At 37.7% G+C, this 25463-nt stretch overlaps 1 long non-coding RNA gene across 1 annotated transcript in view; it reads left to right on the top strand.

The window, feature by feature from the left end:
• Positions 1 to 25463, top strand: part of LOC125170443 (uncharacterized) — a 68667-nt gene that overhangs the window by 15856 nt on the left and 27348 nt on the right. Inside the window, exon 2 of the long non-coding RNA XR_007154031.1 lies at positions 9932 to 10006. This is a non-coding gene — a long non-coding RNA (uncharacterized LOC125170443). The remainder of the gene's footprint in view (positions 1 to 9931; positions 10007 to 25463) is intronic.

Here is a 25463-nt window from a genome sequence, read left to right as displayed (position 1 = left end):
AAAATATATAAAGAACTCCCACAACTCAATTGCTCAAAATTAATCTGATTAAAAATTGGTCAGAGTATCTGAATAGATATTTTTTCAAAGAAAGCATACAGATGGCCAACCGGTACATGAAAAGGTGCTCAACATCACTAATCAGGGAAATGCAAATCAAAACCACAATGAGATATTACCTCACATCTGTTTGAATGGCCAGTACCAAAAAGAAAAGAAATAACAAGTATTGGTGGGAGGTGAGAGACGGGAATGCTTGTGCACTGCTGGTGGGAATGTAAATTGGTGCAGCCACTATGGAAAACAGTATGGAATTTTCTCAATTAAAAATAGAACTATCATATGATCCAGCAATCCTACTTCTGGGTATATATCCAAAGGACACGAAGACATTAACTTGAAAAGATATATGCAACCTCCCAGTGTTCATTGCAGCATTATGTACAATAGCCAAGACATGGAAACAGCCGATGTGTATACTGATGGATGAATGGATAAAGAAAATGTGGTGTGTGTGTGTGTGTGTGTGTGTGTGTGTGTATACACACACAATGGAATGTTAGCCATAAAAAGAAGAAAATCTTGCCATTTGTGACAACATGGATGGATCTTAAGGGCATCAGGCTAAGTGATGTAAGTCAGAGAAAGATAAATACCATGTGATCTCACTTATATGTGGGATATAAAAACAAAACAGGAGAAAACAACAACAGCAACAACAAACAAACTCATAGATACAGAGAACTGATTGGAAGTTGCCAGAGGTAGGGGCTGGGGATTGGATAAAATAGGTGAAGGGGGTCAAAAGGTACAAGCTTCCAGTTACAAAATAAATAAGTCCTGGGGATATCATGTACAGCATGGTGACTATAGTTAGTAATACTCTATTGTATATTTGAAAGTTGCTAAGAGAGTACATTTTTTTAAAAAATATAATTAATTGTCAAGTTGTCTAACATACAGTATATACAGTGTACTCTTAGTTTTGGGGGTAGATTCCCATGATTCATCACTTACATACAACATCCAGTACTCATCCCAACAAGTGCCCTTCTCAATGCCCATCACCCGTTTCCCCCTCTCTCCTGCCCTCCCCATCAACGCTCAGTTTGTTCTCTATGTTTAAGAGTCGCTACAAGAGTACATCTTAAAAGCTCTCGTTACAAGGGAAAAATTTTGTAACTATATGTGGTGATGGATGTTAACTAGACTCACTGTGGTGATCATTTCACAATATATACAAATATTGAATCATTATGTTGTACACCTGAAAATAATATAATGAAATAAGTAAGGGCTGTAAATACCCATTGGAAGCAGCAATATGGACGTCACTGATAACTTTAGTAAAAGCTGTTTCCTGGAGAGATGAGATAGATGGCAAACTGAAGAATATATATATATATTCTATCTCCTTATCTCTCCCAGAAGGATTTTCTGGTTTTTTTCTTTTTTTTCTTTTTTGATGTTTATTTATTTTGGCGCGTGAGAGAGAGAGACAGAACATGAGCATGGGCGGGCAGAGAGAGAAGGAGACAGAGAATCTGAAGCAGGCTCCAGGCTCTGAGCTGTCAGCACAGAGCCTGACGTGCGGCTTTAACTCACAAACCATGAGATCATGACCTGAGCCGAAGTCGGACGCCTAACCAACTGAGCCACCCAGGTGCCCCTAAGAAGGATTTCCTGTATGACTTTCAGCAAATCATATAATTTCTCTGAACCTGTTTTTTCAGCAATAAGATGGGGATGTGTGTGTGTGTATGTGTGTGTGTGTGTAAACAAATATATATGGATATGTATGTATATTCATATGGTAGTCATATCCATCTCTCTCTATGTATACACCTGTATACAAATCCACAAATCCCTATTTTATTATTGCTAAAATGGTTCAAAGAAATTATTTTATTTGTTAAAAGTCATACAGAAAACTTGTAGTAAACCTCTGACTATAGACTCATCAGAGATGGTTCAGAACAGGGAAAGAAAATTGGATTTCAGAGAGCTCTGGCAAATTACTCATTTTCTCCAAACCTCGTTCTACCTCATTTGTCATGAGGCTCAAATGCAATAACTGTGTAAAGAACATGACAGTAGGAGCATTCTGTGTCAATTTCCTTACCCCAGAATTGCCTCCTTACCCCATAATTGCCTTCTCACCTTTTCTCCTTAGTCTAAGAAGAGAAGGGTCACATGAAAGGAGAGAGGGCAATTGGATATGTGTTTTGAGAAGGATGATGAGCTGGAAATTATGCTTAAATCAGCTGGAGAGATGTAGGTTAGATGAAAGAAACAAGGTATTTGCTGCCAAACAACCGAGAGCGCAGAAAGTGGCATCAAGGAGAGCTAGAAACTGTCTTTCCCTGGAAGTCTTTCAACTAAGGCAATAATTCCTTTTTGGGTTCTTCAAGCCATTTGTTTAGTGCTACTGTCTCTGGCCTTCAGAGGCAGTGATACATTAACAAGTCTGAGAACTTTGTTAGCAATTCTGAAATCAACTCTTCATTAGCATTTCAGAGGAATATCTAAATGCCATCACTAAAGTGCAGGCTTCCTTGGCCTCCTCAAAACACATGCACAGATTCCTGTGGAGCCAGGCCACTAAGCTGAGTCTCCAAGGGTGACCGGAAGGAATGAGGCTGCTCCCTCCCATGTGCCCCACCTCTTCATTCTGTCCAGAGTCCAGAAAACTCAAGTTACCCAGGGGCTTATGACCAGTTGTCTTCTGTCTCAGCCCAAAGATGTTAAACCAATTTAGATGACTAGGTTTGGGCAGAGGCATTAATTTGTTCCAAGTCATTTTCAGACATGTTATTATTTCCCAAGTGTAGCCCATTTTAAGAAGAGAATAGTTTCTTATCACCCTGAACCAATAAATATATAGATTTATCTAAAGGTTGGAATTCAGTTGAGGATGGCCACTGAATGACCCAACACAAGGGGCATATATATTGCAGCCCTGTACATTAACATTTGGGTTCTCCTACTCAGTTGCGGTTTTGTTTTGTTTTTCATGAGAACAAGCCCCAGAAGTTGCAAATTCCATTCAACATGCTTGAATAAACTATTTCCAAATAATTCATTCAGCGTCACAAGTCATAGCCAGGGGCTCTATTTCCTCCTAGTTGGGGGAAGGTATGGAGGGAGAATTGGAGGGGAAAAAAACCCAACTGGATGTAGTTAGAATAAATTTGAGAATGGAAGAGATGCATGGCTGATCAGACTCTGCTTGTAGAAAAGGTTAAGTAAATAACCTTCAGCTACAACCTGAGTGAAACAGGAAACTCAAACCTCCTGTATCAGAGAAGTTTCTACAGTTCATGGACTTAGCTGTCCTTAAGCACCCCCCCCCCCACATGGATGTTTTGTTTCTATCCCACAAACACTTAGGTTCAAAGCATTCAATCTTTTTTTCAGGGCTTGGACACTCAACCATGGCGTCTCCTTCTCTGGTGAATTTTAGGGAGTGGTTCACCATCTGGTTTATAATTTAAACATCACCCTTAAAAAATATTGTGAGTGTTTACAATCAGGTAATGCTTAGCCTTCTCATAGAATGTTAGACATAAAGAAGGTCTTAGAAAATCTAGGGCAATTTGAACATAAAAATAAATAATAATAATAAAGAAATATAACCCATTAATAAGTAAGAATCCATGAGTCTTCCGTGATAGAAATAAATGTAGAAGAAATGATGGAGAATCACCATTTGGCAATCATCATAACTGACTTAGCCAAGTCAATAACATCATCATAACTGACTTAGCCAAGAAATCTCAATGGGTGTTGAAACGAATGGGTGAAAGTTTGAGGAGTATCAGAATTTTATACAATCTGTGTCTTCTCATAAGACATTAATATCAAGGGGGAAATGGTCATTTACAGTGGAGAAACCTGACAGACACCACGTTAATGGAGCAATCAAAATTAACATCACAGTAATGGGACAAATTGATGTCATGTGCCTCCTGAAATAATGCACTAAGAAGAACATAACATAACTTCTGTGGTGTTTTTGCCAAATATGTTAAGTCTAATCACCAGGAAGCAGTAGACAAATCCAACTCCAAGGGCATTCTACAAAAGAATTGAGCTATATTCTTCAGAAATGTCTATGACATGAAACACAAAGCCAATTGAAGAACTATTCTAGATTAAGGGAGACTAAATTAGAGACGTGATAAATGAATGCAGTACAAGTCTGGATTTTCTTTTGAAATAAAGAACATCATTGGGGTGATTGGTGGAATCTTTATAAAGTCTCTAGTTTAGGTAGTAGTGTTGTTATCAATGTTTTTTTATTTTTATAATTATACTATGGTAATATCAAAGTATTCTTGTTTTTAGGAAAGATATTCTGAAGTATATAGTGACGTAGGGGCATTATGTCTGCAGTTTACTCTCACACAGTTTACAGTCTTGTGCACACACACATACACACACACACAGAAGGAAAATGATAAATCAAATAGGGTAAAATGTTAACCTTTGAGGAATCTGGATGAAGGGCATATATGAATTCTTTGTATCATTTTTCACAACTTTTCTGTATATCCAAAGTTACATTTTAAAAGCTTTTAAAGAACATCTTACAGACCAGCTGTCAAATCTTATTTGATGATAGAAGTCATCCCTAAGGACAACCAAGAGGCTGGTGGTGGAGTTAGGCTCAGAGCCTAATTCGGTCTCACGTCATACATCCAGAGAGATAGAGACACAACCCTTTATGGTTTTCATTGTCAATCACTTATGGGCTCTCTTTTGAGACCTTTCTGGATCTCTATGGCCTGGTTTAATGTTGGATAAGGTAGCCTATGACAAAAGAAGACATGCAGAGCAGTGCTGGGGACTGGCGTTGAGAGCAAGGCTTCTCTGATGATTTCTCCTCAGAACTGTTCTTGATTCAACAATTTCTAAGTGTACCTTGGGGCTGTGAATAAATCTACTGTTGAAAGAAAGGATGTTTGAATCCTCTCCCTGGCATTATTCTAGGCAGATCTGTGACCTTGGGTAAGAAATTGAATCTGTGCTCCTCAATTTCAACTCTGCAAAATGAGCACTTTCCTTTTTGCCCCCTCTCAGTTATTCAGGAATGCCTTGATGTGACATTGCTAAGATTTAAATATGTTCAGGTTCTTAGAGAAGGACACCTTTTAAAACAAAGTGTAAATGAATGTGGCCTTTGTATTCAGTGTCCTTAAGGAACTATCCACATATGGTTTTTCTCCCACCACAAAACATCCTGGTAATGTCTATATATTATCTTCATTTGATTTTGGGTAGAAGAGTTAGAGAGAGGGGAAGTGATGGAAATCCAATTTCCAGCTGGACTGTGAAATCCACAACACATGGCTCTTCCTCCTCAGACCCTCCTACCATCCATTAGCAAAGCCAAACTCCTTACCCAGGGTCCATAACCTGTTGCCAACTGTTTTCTTCTTTCAGCACTTGGGATGGGGGAAAAATGAGAATGGAAACAGCCCACCCCCTTTATAGCAGCCTTTCCTATTCCACCCACCATTCCTTTCCCAGTTTGTCACCTTTAAATCCTTGGGTGAAGTATACTTTTTCTATGGAGTCTTCCCACGTTAAGACCACTCCATAACAGCAGCTCACATTGATTGCCTTCCAATTTGTGACAGATTTTTGTGCATCCAGTGAGCAAACGTAGGCAAAGGGTGAAGCACCATGTTGAGAGAATAGCAAGTATTTCATACATTTTAGCATTTACAGGTCCTTAGTCCTTATCCAAAACCCTCAGGACCAATTGAGTTTGGGAATTAATTAGTTAATTTATATTTATTTTGCATATATTAGGAAGGTAATGAGGTGCCTGTACTAGATATTAATAAAATATATAGTACAGTTGGGTCTGGGGCAGCATGCTCCAATCAAATGCATTCATATTGCTATGGTGAAATGTATGAATATTCATATTCAGTGGAATAAATAGTGTAAGTAGCTTTATTTCGGATCACTCAGGTTGTGCAACCAACGAGTTGCCACCAAACTTATGTAGAATTTACATAAGAGCTTTTGGGGTTTGGGCATAGGATTGTAGTATATTGGTACTCCTATTTTACAAGTGGAGAGTCGCTGCTCAGAGAGAGGAAGAGATTCTTGTAGCTAGGAACAGGGCTGTAAGGCAAACGCAGATTCTTTTTGAACCGGGAGTCCTCACTGTTCAGGGAGTTACTCTTTTTCCCTCCAGCTATTTTGGCCTTCTCTGGAAATTTGCGTGCTTGTGTCTCCAGTGTCCTAACTCCATCTGGCACACTTACTCGCCCTTTCCTTTGCAAGTGGGTTTGGAAGTCCTGAGATTGTGAGCCAGAAGTTCTGCCTTGAATGTGCATTCTCTCATGAGGCATGGAAGATTTTCAAAACTGTTGTGTGTACTTCCCCAGGGAAACAAAGGGCCCAAAGAGGCTCAGCTCCACAGCTTCCCTTTGTTTTTTAACATATTATGGAGAATTTTAAAGTTTTTATTGGAAATTCACAGAACACAAAATTAGCCATTTTATTTTATTTTTTTAAGTTTACTTATTTTTGAGAGAGAGAGGGTGAGAGAATGCAAGCCAGGGAGGCATAGAGAGAGAAGGAGACAGAGAATCTGAAGTAGGCTCCATGCTGACAGCAGAGAGCCTGAGGCAGGGCTCAAGCTCAGGAACCGTGAGATCATGACCGGAGCTGAAGTCAGATGTTTAACTGACTGAGCCACCCAGCTGCTCCTAAAATTGACCACTTTACAATTTTTTAAAGTGTATTTCTTTTATTTTCAGGAGGGGCAGAGATAGAGGGAGAGGGCGAGAATCGCAGGCAAGCTCCAAACTGTCAGCGCAGAACTCGATGTGGGGTCCAAACCCGTGAACCCTGAGATCACAACCCGAGCCTAAATCGAGAGTCACTTAACCAACTGAGCCACCCAGGTGCCCTTAAAATTCACCCTTTTAAAGTGAACAGTTCAGTGGCATTTAGTACATTCACAATGCTGTGCGACCAGTAACTCTAGTTTCTTTTTATTTTTTTTTTTAACATTTATTTATTTTTGAGACAGAGAGAGACAGAGCATGAACGGGGGAGGGGCAGAGAGAGAGGGAGACACAGAATCGGAAGCAGGCTCCAGGCTCCGAGCCATCAGCCCAGAGCCCGACGCGGGGCTCAAACTCATGGACCGTGAGATCGTGAGATCGTGACCTGCGCTGAAGTCGGTCGCTCAACCGACTGAGCCACCCAGGCGCCCCTCTAACTAGTTTCAAAATATTTTCTTCACTTCAAAAGGAAACCTCACACCCATTAAATAGTTACTACTCACTTCTCCCTCCCTCTACCATTTGGCAACCACCAATCTGCTTTCTGACGTATGGATTTATCTATTTTGGATATTTCACATAAATGGAACCATACATTATGTGATCTATAGTGACTGGCTTTTTCACTTAGCGTGATGTTTTCAAGGTTCATCCATGTTGTAGCCTGTGTCAAAACTTCATTCCTTTTTATGGCTGAGTAGTATTCCATTGTATGTATACACCACAACTTGTTTATCCATTCATCTGTTCATGGATGTTATAGTAATGCTGCGATGATGAGCATAGGTGTTAAGAAATTACACAACGCTTGGGGCACCTGGGTGGCTCAGTTGGTTAAGTGTCTGACTCTTGATTTTGGCTCAGGTCATGATCTTACGGTTCGTGAGATCAAACCTTTTATTGGGCTCCATGTTGACAGCACAGAACCTGCTTGAGATTCTCTCTCTCTCTTTCTCTCTCTCTCTCTGTCTCTGTCCCTTCCCCACTCACTTTCTCTATCTCAAAATAAACTTAAAAATAAACAAAGAAATTACACAATTCTTTTTTTAAAAAATAAACAAACTATTCCAGCCAAGTGTCACCTTTCCCTTTTACCATCTCACTCCAGGCTCCTCTGCTAGGGTTTGGTATGGACTGGAGCTGGTACTTTTGTCTACACCCAGGCAGAGTGTGGGAAGGTCTGAGAAGGAGTGAGCGGGTAGAGGAGAGAGACAAAAGGGGGTTAGTTTGTGTTTGCCTTGGCTTTAAATTGTATTTTTTTTAATGCACCAAGTAATGCATGTTCATTATGAAAACTTTTAAATATGCAGAGAACACAAAAAAGAGATACTTGAAAATTCTTTTTAAGTCCATCATTCAGGGAGAGCTTTCTGGTCTTTGGCAACTTGTATTGTTTATACTGTTTGTTTATTTGTTCTTAAAATAGATTTTACTTTTTAAGACAGTTTTAAACTTACAGAAAAAAAAAACACAAGAGGATAGTACAGAGAGTTTCCATTTACTACATCACCCAATTTCCCCTATTATTAATATCTTACATTAATATCATACATTTGTTACAATTCATGACTTGTTGATGCATTATTATTAACCAAGGCCACAGTTTATTTATTTTTTTCATGTTTATTTATTTTTGAGAGAGACAGAGCATGAGTGGGGGAGGGGCAAAGAGAGAGAGGGAGAGACAGAATCTGAAGCAGGCTCCAGGCTCTGAGCTGCCGGCACAGATCCTGATGCGGAACTCAAACTCACAAACTGCGAGATCATGACCTGAACCAAAGTTGGATGCTTAACCAATTGAGCCACCAGGCGCCCCATAGTTTATTTACATTTCCTTGGTTTTTACCTATTATCCTTTTATTTTTCCAGGATTCTATTTGGAGACCACATTACATTTAGTTATCACATCACTAGAGGCTTTCCTTGGCTATGACAATTTTTCATAGTTCCCTTGTTTTTGATGACTTGGCAATTTGGGGAGGGGGTCTAATCAGGTATATTGTAGAATTTCCCTCTATTGGAATTTGTCTGATGTTTTTCTCATGACTTAACTAGGGTTATAAGTTAGGGGAGGAAAGTCACAGGGGTAAAGTGCCATTCTCGTCACATAATATGGATACATATTATCAATATAACTTATGACTGTCAATGTTGACTTGTGTCACCTGGCTGTGGTAGTGTTTTTCTGGTTTCTCCATTGGAAAGCTATTATTTTCTCCCCTCTTCCCATGTGTACTCTTTGGAAGCAAGTCACTATGCATAGCCTACACCAAAGGAATGAGAAACTCCCATGGTGTTTTAGACACTATGATTTTGAACAGTAGGAATTTACTAAAGGAAGCTACACTAATATGATTAACCTACCCTCTTATTCTACCAAGTATACTAAGTATATCACACATTGAATACTCACTGATTGCAGCTACTGTGTAGGACATCCTCATTATTCTGCTCCTACTCATTGAGCCATATACCTACTAGCCATTTCTATTTGTTCCCAAACCTACAAATGCTAATTGTATTTGACATTGTAACCATATTATTTAATTATTAGGCAATTCAATAAACTGCAAGTGATAAAAACTATTAACCAACCAGTGAACAAGCCTAACTGAAATTCATTAAGAAGCCTCTATGGTAGCGGCACCTGGGTGGCTCAATTGGTTAAGTGTCTGACTCTTGATTTCAGCTCTGGTCATATTCTCACTGTGAGATCAAACCCCGTTTTGGGCTCTGTGCTGACACAGTGGAGCCTGCTTGGGATTCTCTCTCTCCCTCTGTTCCTTCCCTGCTCTCTCTCTCTCTAAATATAAATAAACTTTAAAAAAAGGGCTCTATTGTAATATTGTTTTATGTCCAAAAAGTCTTGCCTATATTCATTTATTTTCCCTGCTAGATTAGAATCAGTTTGTGAGTCTAAAGATACTTTAAAAATCTTGTTGTGATTTTCAGTTTTGTTTCTATGAGGATGAACTTGGATGATTTGGAAAGAGCCAATAAAAAAGTCATTTTAAAATCACTACTTAATTAGAAATGGTTGGGACAATCATTTCTGTTTACATTCTCATTCTTAAAACAAAAGCTCCTGAAACTGAAAATTGTGTGTTGTATTATGTGTACAGATTTTGCAAGGAAGATTATGCAGAATTCCAACCAGCAGACCTACACTCTAAGATGTTGTCCTCACAGCAAGTTTGGTGAGTAAATATGCACATATATGTTTTAAGTTAAAGTAAAATATTTGAAGTAGATATGAATTATATTTTATTATTTCCCACTTTATTAATAGTGCTTATTAACCTACCAGTTAGTAGGCCTAACCAAAATTCATTATGCAGTTTCTATTGTATGTCATATTGTTCTATGTCAAAAATGTCTTGCCAAATTTATTTATTTTCTCTGCTAGATCAATTTTAGAAGCAACTTGTCAAGATACATTAAAAACTTCTGTTGCAATTTACATTGGGATTTTTAAAATTTATTCATTAATTTGAGAAAATTGGCTTTATAATACACATTTTTATGATGGCACAAATCTCTCTCCTTTTATTCAAATCTTTTTTATATTCTTTAGTAAAGTGTCATAGTTTCACCACATAGCTGTTCTATGTTTTTTTTTAAGTTTATTTATTTTAAGAGAGAAAGAAAGTGTGAGCAGGGAGGGGCAGAAAGAGAGGGAGAGAGAGGATCCCAAGCAGGCTCTGCACTGACAGTGCAGAGCCCGATGCCTGGCTTGAACTCACAAAACACAAGATCATGACCTGAGTTGAAACCAAGAGTCAGATGCTTAACCGGCTCAGCGACCCAGGTGTCCCACTTTCTGTGTTTTTTATTAAGTATATGCCTAGGTATTATAAGGACTTTGTTGTTATAGTTAATATTATATTTTCAAATTGGTTATTGTTGGATTTACAGGGAAACAATTATTGTGTGTCGATCTTGTATTTAGCACTGACATCTATTGATTTTAATAATTAAAAAAATATATTATCCTGAATTTTTAAAGTGATCATGTATAGGCTGCATGTAATGACAGTTTTATTTTTTCCTTTTGAATATTTGTATCACTTACTTTGTGTGTACTGAATTGGTCTGGATCTCTGGTAAAGTGTTGAATAACAGCAATAATCAAGGCGTCCTTCTTTGTTCCTCATTTTAATGGGCAAACTTCTGTTTTCACCATTCCTGGTAGATTAACCTACCTTCTTATTCTACCAAGAGTTTCCTTGTATCTCTATTTTGAAAAATAAGATTTTTATTTATAATGTTAACATATAAATTATATCCCTAGTGTTAACCACTTTTGCATTCCTGAAATAAATCCTATTTGGTCATAAGATATTATTCCTGTATTACATGGCTGTATTTAAGAATTTTACATCTAGTTTATACATACGATTGGCTTATAATTTGTCAGGTTTTGTTATTAGGATTACTATAGACTTTTTAAATGAGTTTTGTATTTTTCCATCTTTTTTCTCTGCTCTGGAACAATTTATATGTCATAAGGATTATCTGCAACTTTTAGGCTAGGTAGAGTTTACCCATGCATACACCTGGGTTTCATGACAAAAAATTTTCTAAACATTTCAATTCAGGAATATCATACACAGAGATAATTACTCAGTTTATAAGTGTGTGGCTTGATGAATTATCCCAAAGTTAGCATACTCTAATGACCACCAATAGACCAAGAAATAGACCATCACTTATACCCCCAAAGCCCTCTCCTGTCTTTTCTCATTTGCTATCCCTACTTTCCTCCCCAAAGACAATTTCTGCTCTGACTTCTACCACTTTAGTTTTGCTTTATTTTGCAATATAAATGAAAACATACAATATATATGATTTTGTGTGTTATTTTGCTTGGTGAGATTCATCTTGTCGTGTGAAGCAAGAGTTTTCTCATTTCAGTTGTCACATGGTATTTCATTATATAAAATTTGCCACAATTAATTTATCCACTATGCTCTTGAGGGATATTTGAACTTTTCAATGTTAGACTATTATGAATAATCCAGCTTTGAACATTTTTGTACATGTCTTTTGAGCATACACATGCATAATTCTAGTAAAAATGAAAAAATAGGATCAATGGGTATGCATGTGTTAATCTTTAGTAGGTCCTAACAACCACTTTCCAAAATGATTGTATAGGGGCGCCTGGGTGGCGCAGTCGGTTAAGCGTCCGACTTCAGCCAGGTCACGATCTCGCAGTACGTGAGTTCGAGCCCCGCGTCCAGCTCTGGGCTGATGGCTCGGAGCCTGTTTCTGATTCTGTGTTTCCCTCTCTCTCTGCCCCTCCCCTGTTCATGCTCTGTCTCTCTCTGTCCCCAAAATAAATAAATGCTGAAAAAAAAAATTCAAAATAATTGTATAAATTTATACTCCTAAAACTAATGAATGAGAATTTTAGTTGTTTGATATGCTCACCAACACTTGGTATTATGAGCCTTTTTTTAATTAATATTTTAGCCATTCTTGTGGGTGTTTGGTTGTATTTCAGTCAGTTTAAGTTTGCCACACCTGATAACTGAGTTGAGCATGTGTTCTCACATGCTTTGGCAGCTTGGCTATACATTTTTCTGAATGTCTATTGGTGTCATTTGCCCATTTTTTTCCCACTTGGTTGTTTATCTTCTTCTTAGTGATGTATACGATCATTGATTTTCAAATTAACTTCCTTTTCCCCCAAATATATGCACTTAAGGCCATTTACTTTCCCCTATTAGCTGGATCTTACATATGTTTATATGTCATATTTTCATAATAACAATGTTTAAAATATCTACTACTTCTTCTTTGTCCTAGGGGTTATTTAGAAGCATATTACTTAATTTCAATTTTATGCAGATTTTCTCATTATCTTTGTTATTGACTTCTAGTTTAATCTACTGTGGTCAGGACATAATCTGCATGATTTGAAAATGTTTTGAGGCTTGTTCTACAAAATAGCATACAGTCAATTTGGACATATATATCTTGTCAAGTCCATATACACTTAAATGAATTCTATAGTTATTGGGCACTGTACTGTATATATGTAAATTAAGTCATTTGCTAATTATGCTGCTCAAATCTTTTATATCATCACTGGTTTTGTCTGCTTATTTTATATTTTTTAAAAAACATGTCTAAATTTCCCACTATGGAGCTTTATACTTATAATTTGTATACTTTTCTGCATATGATGTGTTTTGATAAAAAATTTACTAAATATCTCTCATTGTAGTTATGGGTTTGTCTATTCCTCCTTTAAGTTTTGTCAACGGTTGCTTCATATATTTTGAGATTGTGATTTTCTTTTGGTAAATGCAAATTTGCAATTTTTATATCTTTCTGGCAAAATGAGTTTCTTGATCATACTAAAATATCTTCCTTTTTCTCTGCTAAAGAGATATCTCTATATTTCTCACTTTAAAATTTACTTTGTCTGATATTAGCACACCTGAAAGTTTTGTTTTGGTTAGTGTTTTTATGGTATTTTTTTCATCCATTTATTCTTAACTCTTCTGTATTGTGATATTTATGGTATTTATTATGTAAGGAATATAGAGTTCAATTTTGTTTTTCATCTAGTCTGAGCATAGTAGTTTTGTCAGCTGGACATTTTAGTTAATTACAGACGCATTTATGTTTAAATATATCATCTTACTACTTGACAGCAGATTAGACACAGCGGAGAAGAAGATAACTGAATGGGAAAATAGCTCAGAAAATAATTAAAGGTGCAAACAACGAGAAACAAAAGGGTACACAATATATAGGGAGAGTATATAGCAAGAGTATAGGTGAAAGACATAATATACGTGCAACTGGAGTCCCAGAAACAAAACAAATTCCATGTTTTTCTTTTTTTAACTTTTTGGGAAGTATTTGTTTTAATCAATTTCTATTAGCTTGTAAAAAATATATATTTAACTTTATATATGTTATATGTTCATATGTTATTTGTTAATACATATATATGTTAATATGTATGTATATTTAACAAATTAATAGAATACACACACACACACACGTATATATTACTGCTTACCTTAGAGATTTTAACCTGCAATCTTTATCTTATTACGGTCTAATATAAATGAGTACTTTTTCTACTTTATAGAAAATTGCAGGTCCTTAGAACACTTTAACTCCATTTATCCCCTTGTAACTTTGTACTATTGTTGTTTGTAAATTAATTTCATATCGATTTGAACTTAAAAAAATTATATTTTTATGTAGTTAATATTTATTTCCATTTACCCATATACTTTTCCTTTCTATGGTTCTCATTTCTTTTTGAATCTCTGTGCTTCCATTTAGAAACATTCTCCTTCCACCTGAAAAATTCCCTTTTCTGTTTCTTTTAGCATAGGTTTGTTAATAAAGTTTCTCCAATTACTGCTTGCCTGAAATTTCTTTATTTCACCTTTATTGTTTTTTAAAACAGTTGTTTATTTTTTTAATGTTCATTGTTGAAAGAGAGAGAGAGAGAGAGAGGCTCTGAAAGTCAGCACAAAGCCCATCGCAAGCCTCCAACTCATGAACCATGAGATCATGACCTGAGCTGAAGTCAGGTGCTTACCCAACTGAGCCACCAGGCGCCCTTATTTTTGAATTTTTGAATTCAAAAATTTTATTTTTGAATTTTTGAATTCAAAAATTTTATTTTTGAAGTATATTTTGCTGGATATAGAATTCTAGATTGCCAATTATTCTTTTCAGCCCTTTGAAGACATCATTGAACTGTCTTCTAGCTTTTACAATTTATGTTGAGAATTAAGGTATCAGTGTTGTTTTTCCTCTTTTGAAGGTGATTTTTTTCCTCTGCTGCTTTAAGATTTTTATGCTTTTTTTAAAAAAAGATTTCCTGCAGTGGCCCTAGGTGTGGATTTCTTTGGTTTATTCTGTTTAATGTTCAAAGGGTTTCTTAAACATGTGGGTTGATGTTTTATTTCACTGGGAAATTCTCATCCAGTATCTCCTCGAATACTATTTTTGTCTCATTTTTTCTCTCCTGGGATTTCAGTTAAATGTATACTAGTTCTTTTCACCCATTCCAGTAGTCTTATATTTTCTTTTATGTATTGTCAATCTTTTTTTCACACTTCTTCAGTTTGGATTTTTTTGGCCTATATTTCCATTAATCAAATTTCCCTTTGGCTGTGTTCATCTAATCTAATCTGCTGTCCAATCTGTTGCATTTTTAATTTCAATTATTGAATTTCTCAATTCTAAATTGCCACTCTCTATATAAAATCTTTTTTTTTTTGTATATAGTTTTCAGGTCTCTACCAAAGTTGTCATCTTTTCATTTGATTTATTTAACATATTTATGTTTTTTTTAAAATAGGTTCAACCCTGAGATCAAGGGTTTCATGCTCTACCGACAGAGCCAGCCAGGCACCACTAATTTATTTTACATATTATTCATCTTTTTAAAAAAGTGTCTGTCTGATAAATACACTATATGAATGCTTTGTGGGTCCATTCATATTGTCTGCTATGTCTCTTTCTGTTATTTTGAATGCTTGTTTATTTGACAGGAGAGGGGGAAGTAGAGTACTAGACAGATTTTTTGTATAAAACATTGGAGAGATAATTTGACTTCCTAGATGGTATCTTCCTGCATAGAATTTATTGTTGTTGTTTCTTGTAGACATTTAGATTAGGGCTGATCAACTAGTCCAATAAAATACTTGAAGATGGGCTAGTGTTTGTGAGGGCTGGTCTAATTCTGGTTCACTGCTATTCCTAGGGTATAGCCTTTTGATATCTCAACTAAAAACCTGGGAGGCTAATTAGCACCTTTCTCTTGGGGAACTCTGAACCTCAAATACCGTTCTCCAAAACTTGAGAGGCTGCTGAAAGTTCTTTACTTGACTTCTTCGCCACAATTTTTGATCAAATGTCTCTAGGGGAAGAGCCATATAAAATGTTGGACTCCTCAATCTGAACTTCCTTTTTCTCTAGGTCCTTATTCTTATAAATATTTGCTTCCCTGGTAGCCCTCCAGTCCCTTGAGTATATTATTTATTTTTGTGACATTTAACTTAGCTCTTCTAGTTGTTCTCGGGGACAGATTTGGTCTAAAACAGGCTGGAAGAAGCTTCCATTGCTGAAAGTAGGAAAGTTATAGCATTCCCTGATGCCGTTAAAAAAATTTTTTTTAATGTTTTTATTTTATTTTATTTTGAGAGAGACTGAGCACGAGAGGAGGAGGGGCAGAGAGAGAGGGAGACAGAATCTGAAGTAGTGTCCAAGCTCTGAGCTGTTAGCACAGAACCCATCACAGGGCTTAAACTCAGGAACTGTGAAATCATGACCTGACCCAAAGTCTGATGTTCGACCAATTGAGCCACCCAGGCACCCCATCCACCACTCCTGATGCTATTTTAAAATTTATCTGTCAGTACCTTTTCACTTTTTGATGTAATTATTGCTCTCAGTCAGGTTTTCTACACCTTTTGAGTAAGTCTTCTAGAAAATCATCCATTTTATTTAAGTTAAAGTTTATTGTTATAAAATTATATATGGTATTTATTCTCTTATAATTTAAAAAATGTATTGTATCTTTTGCCATGTTTCCTTTCTCATTCTTGAGTTTCTAAAAATATGTGTTTTTTTTCTTTATCAGAGTTGGCAAATATTTATCTACTTTATTGTTCTGTTCAATAACCTGGTTTCTTGTTATATCAGTTAAGTTTATGGTTTAAAATATTTTTTTAGTGTTTATTTATTTATTTTCAGAGTGAGAGAGCATGAGGAGGGGAGGAGCAGAGAGAGAGGGAGAGAGAGAATCCCAAGCAGGCTCCACACTGTGAGTGCAGAGCCCCACTTGGGGCTCAAACCCACGAACCGTGAGATCATGACCTGAGCTGAAATCAAGAGTCAGATGCTTAACCAACTGAGCCACCCAGGCACACCTAAGTTTATGGTTTTAATTTTTTTAAAAAAAAATTTGTTCTCTAGAGGATCTCAGTTTTGTTTTTTCATTTTCTTTCTTTCTTTCTTTCTTTTTTTTTCTTTCTTTCTTTCTTTTAGAGACAGAGAGAAAGTGAGCATGAGTGGGGTAGACGGGCAGAGGGGGAGAGAGAGAGAAAGAGAGAGGGGAAAAAAATCTTAAGCAGGCTCCATGCCCAGCATGGAGACTGAGCAGGGCTGGTCCCATGACCCTGGGATCATGACATGAGCCAAAATCAAAAGTTGGCTCAACCAAACTGAACCACCCAAGCACTAAGGATCTCAGTTTTAGGCCAAGTCAAGATGGTAACTTGGGAAATAATATTTAAAAAAATAAATAAATAAGCCTTCCCTTTGGTGTAAAAGAGTCAAGTTTCAATCCTGACACTATCATTGGCTATCTGTCTCATCTTAGGCAACTTTCTCCAAGTCTCTGAGCTTCACCTGTGAAAGGGCAATAATATGTATTCTATAGGATATTGTGAGATAGCATATTAAAGAATTTAGTACAGTGCAAGGCACATGGTTAAATACATAGTGGTTGTTATTATTTTGATGTGTGAACAACCGAGTAACAATATAATTAGAATTGTCATAACACAACTGCTGACAAATATTTAGGATGTCATGTAAAGTGATTACTCTGACAATAATGGAACATGGAAGATAAGAGCTAAGATTTAATTAGACAGACTTGGGTTTGGATCCTGGCTGTACCACTTACTTAGCTGTGTGAACTTGCACATGGTACTTAACATCTCTGAGCCTCAGTTTTCTCATCTGTAAAATGTGAATCATAATAAGATCATTTCAAGGGCTAGTCGATATAACACAAACAAAGTTCTTAATACAGGGCTTGGCACATAGTCTTTAATACATTTTAGCTATTGTTATTAAATTGCTAATTCCAGAAGGCAGGGCTAGAAACAACAAGTAGAGATCTCAATATAAGAAGGATGTTTCCAAAGATTAAAGTTCTCCAAAAAGGGAAAGATCTAGCATTGCAAGTAGTAAGTTACACATGAGTTAAACACTCAGTCTCCAAGGTGTTTTCAGCTCTGAGATTCTATGATTCCATGACAGTATCAGTGTTCCAGATCTTTCCCCCTTTCTAGATTCCTAAGCCATTTGCCTTTGCTATCTCACTTGGCAACTACTTTGTTACGCTATGTGTTCTTTTTGGCTTGTCTCTTCATTCATTTAATCACAGTGCAGGAAGCCCCATGCCAGATGTTGAGAATAAAGTGAGGAACAACGCTAGACACCCCCCGCCTCCCCTGAGGCTACAGTCCAGCAGGCAAGAGAGACATTAATCAACCAACCTTACTGACTACTGAGTGTGTGACTACAGCCTGAGATAAGAACCCTGAATATGAGAGAACATGGAGAACCTGACCCAAACCCTCAGCTCAGGATTTCCCTGAGTAAGTGACATGTGAAGTGAGATTCACATTTGACTAAGAGAGACATTAATCAATCAACCTTACTACTGAGTGTGTGACTACAGCCTGAGATAAGAACCCTGAATATGAGAGAGCATGGAGAACCTGACCCAGACCCCCAGCTCAGGATTTCCCTTGAGTAAGTGACATGTGAAGTGAGATTCACATTTGACTAGGATGGCTGAAGTAAAACAGGGAAATGAGCAAGTCTTGTCTTAGATGTCCATCCACTTCTCCTAAACCTCACATCTCTCGACTGGGGCTCATGCTACACGGCAGCCATTGCTTAGGCAATTCCTTATGTGGGGCATGTTGCCTGAAACCAATCCTCCCTGACTTGCTCGTACTAATCAGAACCTACCCATCTGGTGTCGCATTTCCTTATGCTTGGTTCAGCACTAAGTCAAGTTTAAGATGACACTTCTTTTCAATTAAATCGGTGCATTTTATCAAAGGCTTTAATGTGTTAAAGAAGAAGGATGAGTAATGAGGTCATTTCAGCCATTCTCTCAGGCTGGTAGAAGGGATATTTTTGGGCAGAGAGCCTTTCTCTTCCTCGAAACTACCTCAAGCCACGGTTGTATACTTGACCTACCTACGCTGGAGTTCCGCTCCGCCTCTCTACACCCCATCCCCCACCTCAAAGCCCCTCCATCTTCCCACACCCACAGATTCACCACAAAGAGCCCTGGGTCTCCCCTACACAAGCATTCACAGCCACAATGTGCTTTCTGCAGAGTTCCAGGGGAAAACAGCAGACAAAGGAATGTCTTCCACATGACCCAAAGAAGGAGACATTGTTGAGGAAGGGACACTTGCTCTGTTCAGCCTTTTCTCTTGGGTAGCAATTATTATCAGCTGCTGTCAGCTCCTCCTTCAAGGAAGAGAGAGCGTAAGGGGAACCGAAGGGTGCCTGCCTTGTCACCTCTGTGTCTGGCTCGGTCAGCTTCAGTTATCTGCCTCAAACTTCTCTCTTAGGCATGGGAATGCATAGAAGTGTTTTGTTTTTGGAGCAAATTGACTATGAAATGATAAATCAGAAAGGTTCTACTGAAATAGATATGAAAGACTTCTGTCTGCTTTAAAACGCTGCATGATATTAACTGTTTACCTTTTTTTCTCTTCCTCCTCATAAAAAAGAAATGCAGGCAGTACCATTTGGTGGTGGTGTTATTGTCACTACTATTTTTATAAAGTGTCACGTTGGCAATGATTATCTGTGTGCCTGCATGGTCTGCCTGGAGTCATGGAAGATTTATTTTGTGTCACCAATCACAAATTCACTGATGGGTGTGAGGGAGAGGAGCAGGGCTTGCAGTCTCAGAGAAGAAGTCAACCAGGGCTATTAAATGTAAAAAAATAGGGGCGCCTGGCTGGCTCAGTTGGAAGAACCTGCACCTCTTGATCTCGGGGTTGTAGGTGTGAGTCCCATGTTAGGTGTAAAGATTACTTACATAAATAAAAATCTTAAAAAAATGAATACAAATTTAAAGTTTAAAAAGTATATTCGCGGGGTGGATAATCTACTTCTTCGGAGGATTTCAATAGGTTATCAATATAGGAATCAAGAGAAGTAGTGGGCAGTGTGGTGGACTAATGGTTTGGAGTGCTGGTTTGTAAGGCAGTAGAAGGCACTGCACTTATATGCAGGATGAAGGCCTACAGGAGTTCTAAAAGAAAGCTCCAGAATTGATCAAATATGCAGAACATGGGATTTTGGAAGCAAGACATCAAAATCACTCAGTTCAGAGAAGAGATAATTGAGAAGTGTTCAAGGATGTGAATGAGCCTGTAATCACTGATGTACTACTGTTGTTCTGGAATCCAAGGTTGTTTTGATATTCCATCAGTAGACATTTAACTAAGACATTTATGACCAGAATTGGTGCTTGGACCCTAACCTGCACTGATAAGGCAACTAACAGCAAGACAATCAGCATCTTAATGGTTAGTCACATCTTTGCTTAGAAGAAGGAATATGGAGAGGCGCCTGGATGGCTCTGTTGGTTGAGCGTCTGACTCTTGATCTCCACTCAGGTCATGATCTCACAGCTTCATGAGTTCAAGCTCTGTGTCGGGCTCTGTGCTGGCAGTGCAGATCTTGCTTGGGATTCTCCCTCTCTCTCTGCCCCTATCCCAGTCTGTCTGACTTTGTTGCTCTCAAATAAATAAATAAACTTTCAAAAAAAAGTATAGAAAATGAGAAATTACCTTTGGCTTTGAAAAGTAGGAGAGGATCACAAAGGAGACATTTGGGATGGGTTTTGAAGGATGACTAAGAGTTTGCCAGGCAGTAAAGGAAAGAGAGGGGAAAGATCATATGCAAAATACAGCTGTTCTGAAGAACATTATTTGTTTGGAGACTAAGGAAGCAGTTCTGTGGGCCTGTGTCAAAGGCTGATGTAAAAAATTAATAGAGACTTTATTGTACATTTACTGTGAACCAGGCAACATCCAAGCGCTTGAAGCATATTAACTAAACTAATTCCTACAACAGTCATGTGAGCTTTATTATTCCCTAACTGATAAGGAAAAGAAGATATATTAGAGAATAAAATGATTGTACCTTTTCATGTAGTTTTATCAGGAGCAGGATTAGGTGGGGGACAGAGGGCAATGAATCGGCTTCATCTTAAAGAAAGAAAAAGCGGGGCGCCTGGGTGGCGCAGTCGGTTAAGCGTCCGACTTCAGCCAGGTCACGATCTCGCGGTCCATGAGTTCGAGCCCCGCGTCGGGCTCTGGGCTGATGGCTCAGAGCCTGGAGCCTGCTTCCGATTCTGTGTCTCCCTCTCTCTCTGCCCCTCCCCCATTCATGCTCTGTCTCTCTCTGTCCCAAAAATAAATAAACGTTGGAAAAAAAATTAAAAAAAAAAAAGAAAGAAAAAGCATGCTGTTTAGTATGCAGGAAGCCCCTCTTATCAGATATTTGCCAATCGTTCTTAATTGCCTTCAACTTACAGGATAGGTGTCGTAGTGTTCATGATCCAGGCTTCTTAACTCTGATAAGTCCAAAACATGTGCATTTAGGAAGAGCAGCTATTCATCTCTGTTTGAAATAAAAATGGGACAATTTGTGTCCTAAGTAAGATATTTACAAAAGCCAAGACTTGTTTTTCTTTAAGTACATGGCTCTCTCCCTTATTCAGAATTACTTATTCTACAACTTCCACTGCCTAGAATCAGGAATACTTCGGACAGTCAAAATAGACATTGTATTGACTATGTACTAAAAATGCGTGGATGTTATTCAGACCCATTTCTTCTTGCCGACGTACAATTCTTATAAGCTATGATGCTTTATAAACTGCTTTCAAGTACATTATTTCATTTTAATTTTCACTCTAATTTTTGTACTTCCTTACTTTCTGGAAATAAAAGGTGCACAAGGCTCATTTTGGATATTTCCTGACCCAATGCTAAAATCGGCTATGTCTTCAAGAAGCCTGGTTCCTTTTCAGGGCGCCTGGGTGGCTCAGTAGGTTAGGTGTCCAGCTTCAGCTCAGGTCATGATCTCACGGTTCATGGGTTCAAGCTCTGTGTCAGGCTGTGTGCTGACAGCTCAGAGCCTGGAGCCTGCTTCAGAGTCTGTGTCTCCCTCTCTATCTGCCCCTCTCCCACTTGCACTCTGTGTCTCTTTCTCTATCAAAAATAAATAAACATTAAAAAAAATTGTTTAAAAAGTAGGTTTAAAAAGAGAGTGCTGTTAGAAGCCAAGGTCTGGGTATAAGGTGTGTCAATTTCTCCTGGAGTACCATTACTTTTAGGCAGACCAAGGAGATACATGTGCGTATGCTAGTCCATGCATGAATACATGTCTATAAGTGCTTCTGTGTATAACCATGCATGAACGTGAGTCCATACTAATGTCTCCAATTCTAATCCATTACTATGTGGTTTGTTTTGGCCCCCTCTTCTTGCTTATCTGTAATCTCCCACTCCGATAATAAAAACCTGGCCCCCACAACTCACTTTCCATTTACTTAGTTGTTCATTACCAGGATACATGTATAGCAGAGTCAGAATACAGTGTTCAGGTAGTTTCTTTTGCCTTGAGTCTTATAGGCTCCATTTATTTCCCAAGTTATTGAAAGTTGTACATTACCTACTCCCTTCAGTAAGGTTGTTCGATTCATTTGTTACCGTTATGTTATTTTGATCACATAGGGCATTCTGAAACCTCTTAAATGATTTTTTAAAATTTACATACATTAAAAATTTATTCCTTGTTCTATGAAGATCTATGGGTTTTGACAAATACCTAGTGTCATGCATCCACAATTAGTGTCATACAGAATAGTTTTACTGCCTTAAACCAAACCAAATCAAACCTGGGCTTTATCTATTCAACCTCCTCCTTTTTCCCCCAAACCCCTGGTAGCCACTGATTTTTTATTTTTACCATTGCTATAGTTTTGTCTTTTCAAACTGGCTTTCATTTATCCACATGCCTTTAAATATTTTTTTTAATGTTTATTTTTGAGAGAGAGAGCATCAACAGGGGAAGGGCAGAGAGAGAGGGAGACACAGAATCTGAAACAGCCTCCAGGCTCTGAGCTGTCAGCACAGAGCCGGATGCAGGGCTCAAACTCACAAACCACAAGATCATGATCTGAGTTGAAGTCAGATGCTTAACCGACTGAGCCACCCAGGTGCCCCTATCCATATGTCTTTAAATTAAGGTTCATCCATGTATTTTTGCCACTTTTTGTCTCATTTCTTTTTCTTTTTCTTTTTCTTTTTTTTTTGTCACTGATTAATATTCCATTGCATGGATGTACCACAGTTTGTTTAAATCAATCATCTATTAAAGGATAACCTTGACATTGCCAGTTTTTGGTGATTATAAGTAAAGCTTCTATAAATATTTGTGTGCGAGTTTTGGTGTGGGCATAAATTTCAAATCACTTGAGTAAATACCTAGTAGCATGAATGTTTCATTTTGTAAGAAGCTGCCAAACCGTCTTCCAAAGTATTTGTACCATTTTGCATCCCTACCAGCCATGAAAGAAAGTTATTGCCCCACTTACTCACCAGCAACTGCTATTGTCAGAGTTCAGAGTTTCAGGCTTTCAAGTACGTGTGCAGCGGCTTTTCATTATTCTTTTAGCTGGAATTCTCTAATAATAAATAATGTGCAGCATTTTTAATATGCTTATTTGCCATCTGTATGTGTTCTTTAATGAGGTGTCTGTACAAATCTTTTGCCTATTTTTAATTGGGTAGTTTGTTTTCTTATTGTTGAGTTTTAAGTGCTCTTTGTACATTTTGCCTATGAGGTTTTTTTTTTATCAGTTACATGTTTTGCAAATATATTCTCTCTTGTCTGTGGCTTTTTAAAATTTGAGCATAGTTGACACACAATGTGACATTGCAGGCGTACAACATAGTGATCTGACAAGTTTTTACATTATGCTATATGCACCACCGAGTGTAGCTACCATCTGTCCTGACACATTACTATTATAATAACATTGACGATATTCCTTATGCTGTGCTGTCGCCTGTCTTTTGATTCAGCAATGTCCTCTATGGAGCAGATTTTAATTTCAGTCAAGTCCAACTTACCAAAGCTTTTGGTGTTGTACTGACTTATATATATTAAAGGATTTTCTACATCAAGCAAATATGTCTTCTGCAAAGACAAAAAATTTTTCTTTTGGCCAAATTTTATACCCTTTATTTCTTTTTCTTGCTTCTTTGTACGGGGTAAGACTTCTGGTACAATGTTGAATAGAAGGGGTGAGAGATGTTAATCCCATCCAGTAAATTAAAAAATTAATATATATTTATGAAATATATATTTCAATTTGGTTATTTTATTTTATCTTTTTTTAAAACTTTTTTTTAAACATTTATTCATTTTTGAGAGGCAGAGCACAAGGGGGGGAGGGGCAGGGAGAGAGAGGGAGACACAGAATCTGAAGCAGGCTCTAGGCTCTGAGCTGTCAGCACAGAGCCCGATGCGGGGCTTGAACCCACGAACCGTGGGATCATGACTTGAGCCGAAGTCAGACATTCAACTGACTGAGCCACCCAGGCACCCCTATTTTTTATTTTATCTTTTAAAAAATGTTTATGTATTTATTTTTGATGGGGTGAGGAGCAGAGGGAGAGAGAGAGAATCTCAGGCAAGCTCCACACTGTCAGTGCAAAACTCGATCCCACAAACCATGAGATCATGCATGACCTGAGCAGAAATCAAGGGTCGGACACTCAACTGAGTGAGCTACCCAGGAGCCCCAGAGTTTGGCTATTTTATATAGTTTCTACTTCTCTGTCAAGATTTTCTATTTGTTAATGTATTATTAGCATATTTTCCTTTATATATTTGAACATTGTGACTTTAAAATTCCTCATACTTGCCAAATACAATGTCTATATTCTTTTGCGGTTGATCTCCCTTGATTGCCTTTTCTTTGGAAAATGAGTCACATTTTTATGTTTCTTTGTATGTCTACTTATTTTGTATTATACCCTAGACACTGTATGTGGTAGAGATTCTGTATTCCTTTGAAGAAGGTTTAGTATTTAGTTTTAGTGGACAGTTAACTTACGTGGACCATGCTCCATGCTATGTGCCCTCTGAGTGTTGGCAAGAGCCACTGATAAATTATTTCAAGTTTAGCAGGAGTCTTTGGACCCTGCTACATAGATTTGTAATTCAGGAACCAGCCAGCATTTATATACAGATTTGGGGGCTTTTTCTTTGTGGCTGTCTCCAGTCTTGGATTTCTCCCTTCAATTCCCAGATGATTGGGATTCCCCAAATTATATCTTCTGGTACTGTAAGCTAGTTAGACTATTGATCCTATTTTTAATCACCATGGTTGGGTGCTGACTGAGACTTGCCCTAAGACAAAAATCTGGAAAAAAGGAAAAAAAATCCATAGGAATCAAAAGCGAAAGTAGACAAATGAGACTACATAGAAATTAAAAGCTTTTGTGCACAATCAACAGAGTGAAAAGGCAATCTATGGAATGGGAAAAAATACTTGCACACACACACACACATATATATATATATACACATATATATTTTTTTTTGATAGAGAGAGAGAGACCATGTATGCATGGGGAAGAGGTAGAGGGGGAGACAGATGGAGAGAGAGAGAGAGAGAGAGAGAGAGAGAGAGAGAAAATTGCAGTCAGGCTCCATGTACATCATGGAGCCCAATACAGGGCTCAATCCCACGACCCTGGGATCATGACCTGAGCTGGAATTAAGGGTCAGATGCTCCAGGCACCTGGGTGGCTCAGTCTC

The sequence above is a fragment of the Prionailurus viverrinus genome, chromosome B4 (genome assembly GCF_022837055.1).
Source record: "Prionailurus viverrinus isolate Anna chromosome B4, UM_Priviv_1.0, whole genome shotgun sequence".
Classification (NCBI taxonomy): domain Eukaryota; kingdom Metazoa; phylum Chordata; class Mammalia; order Carnivora; family Felidae; genus Prionailurus; species Prionailurus viverrinus.
The sequence above is the reverse complement of the archived record's forward strand: the minus strand, read 5'-3'. Positions and strand labels throughout refer to the sequence as shown.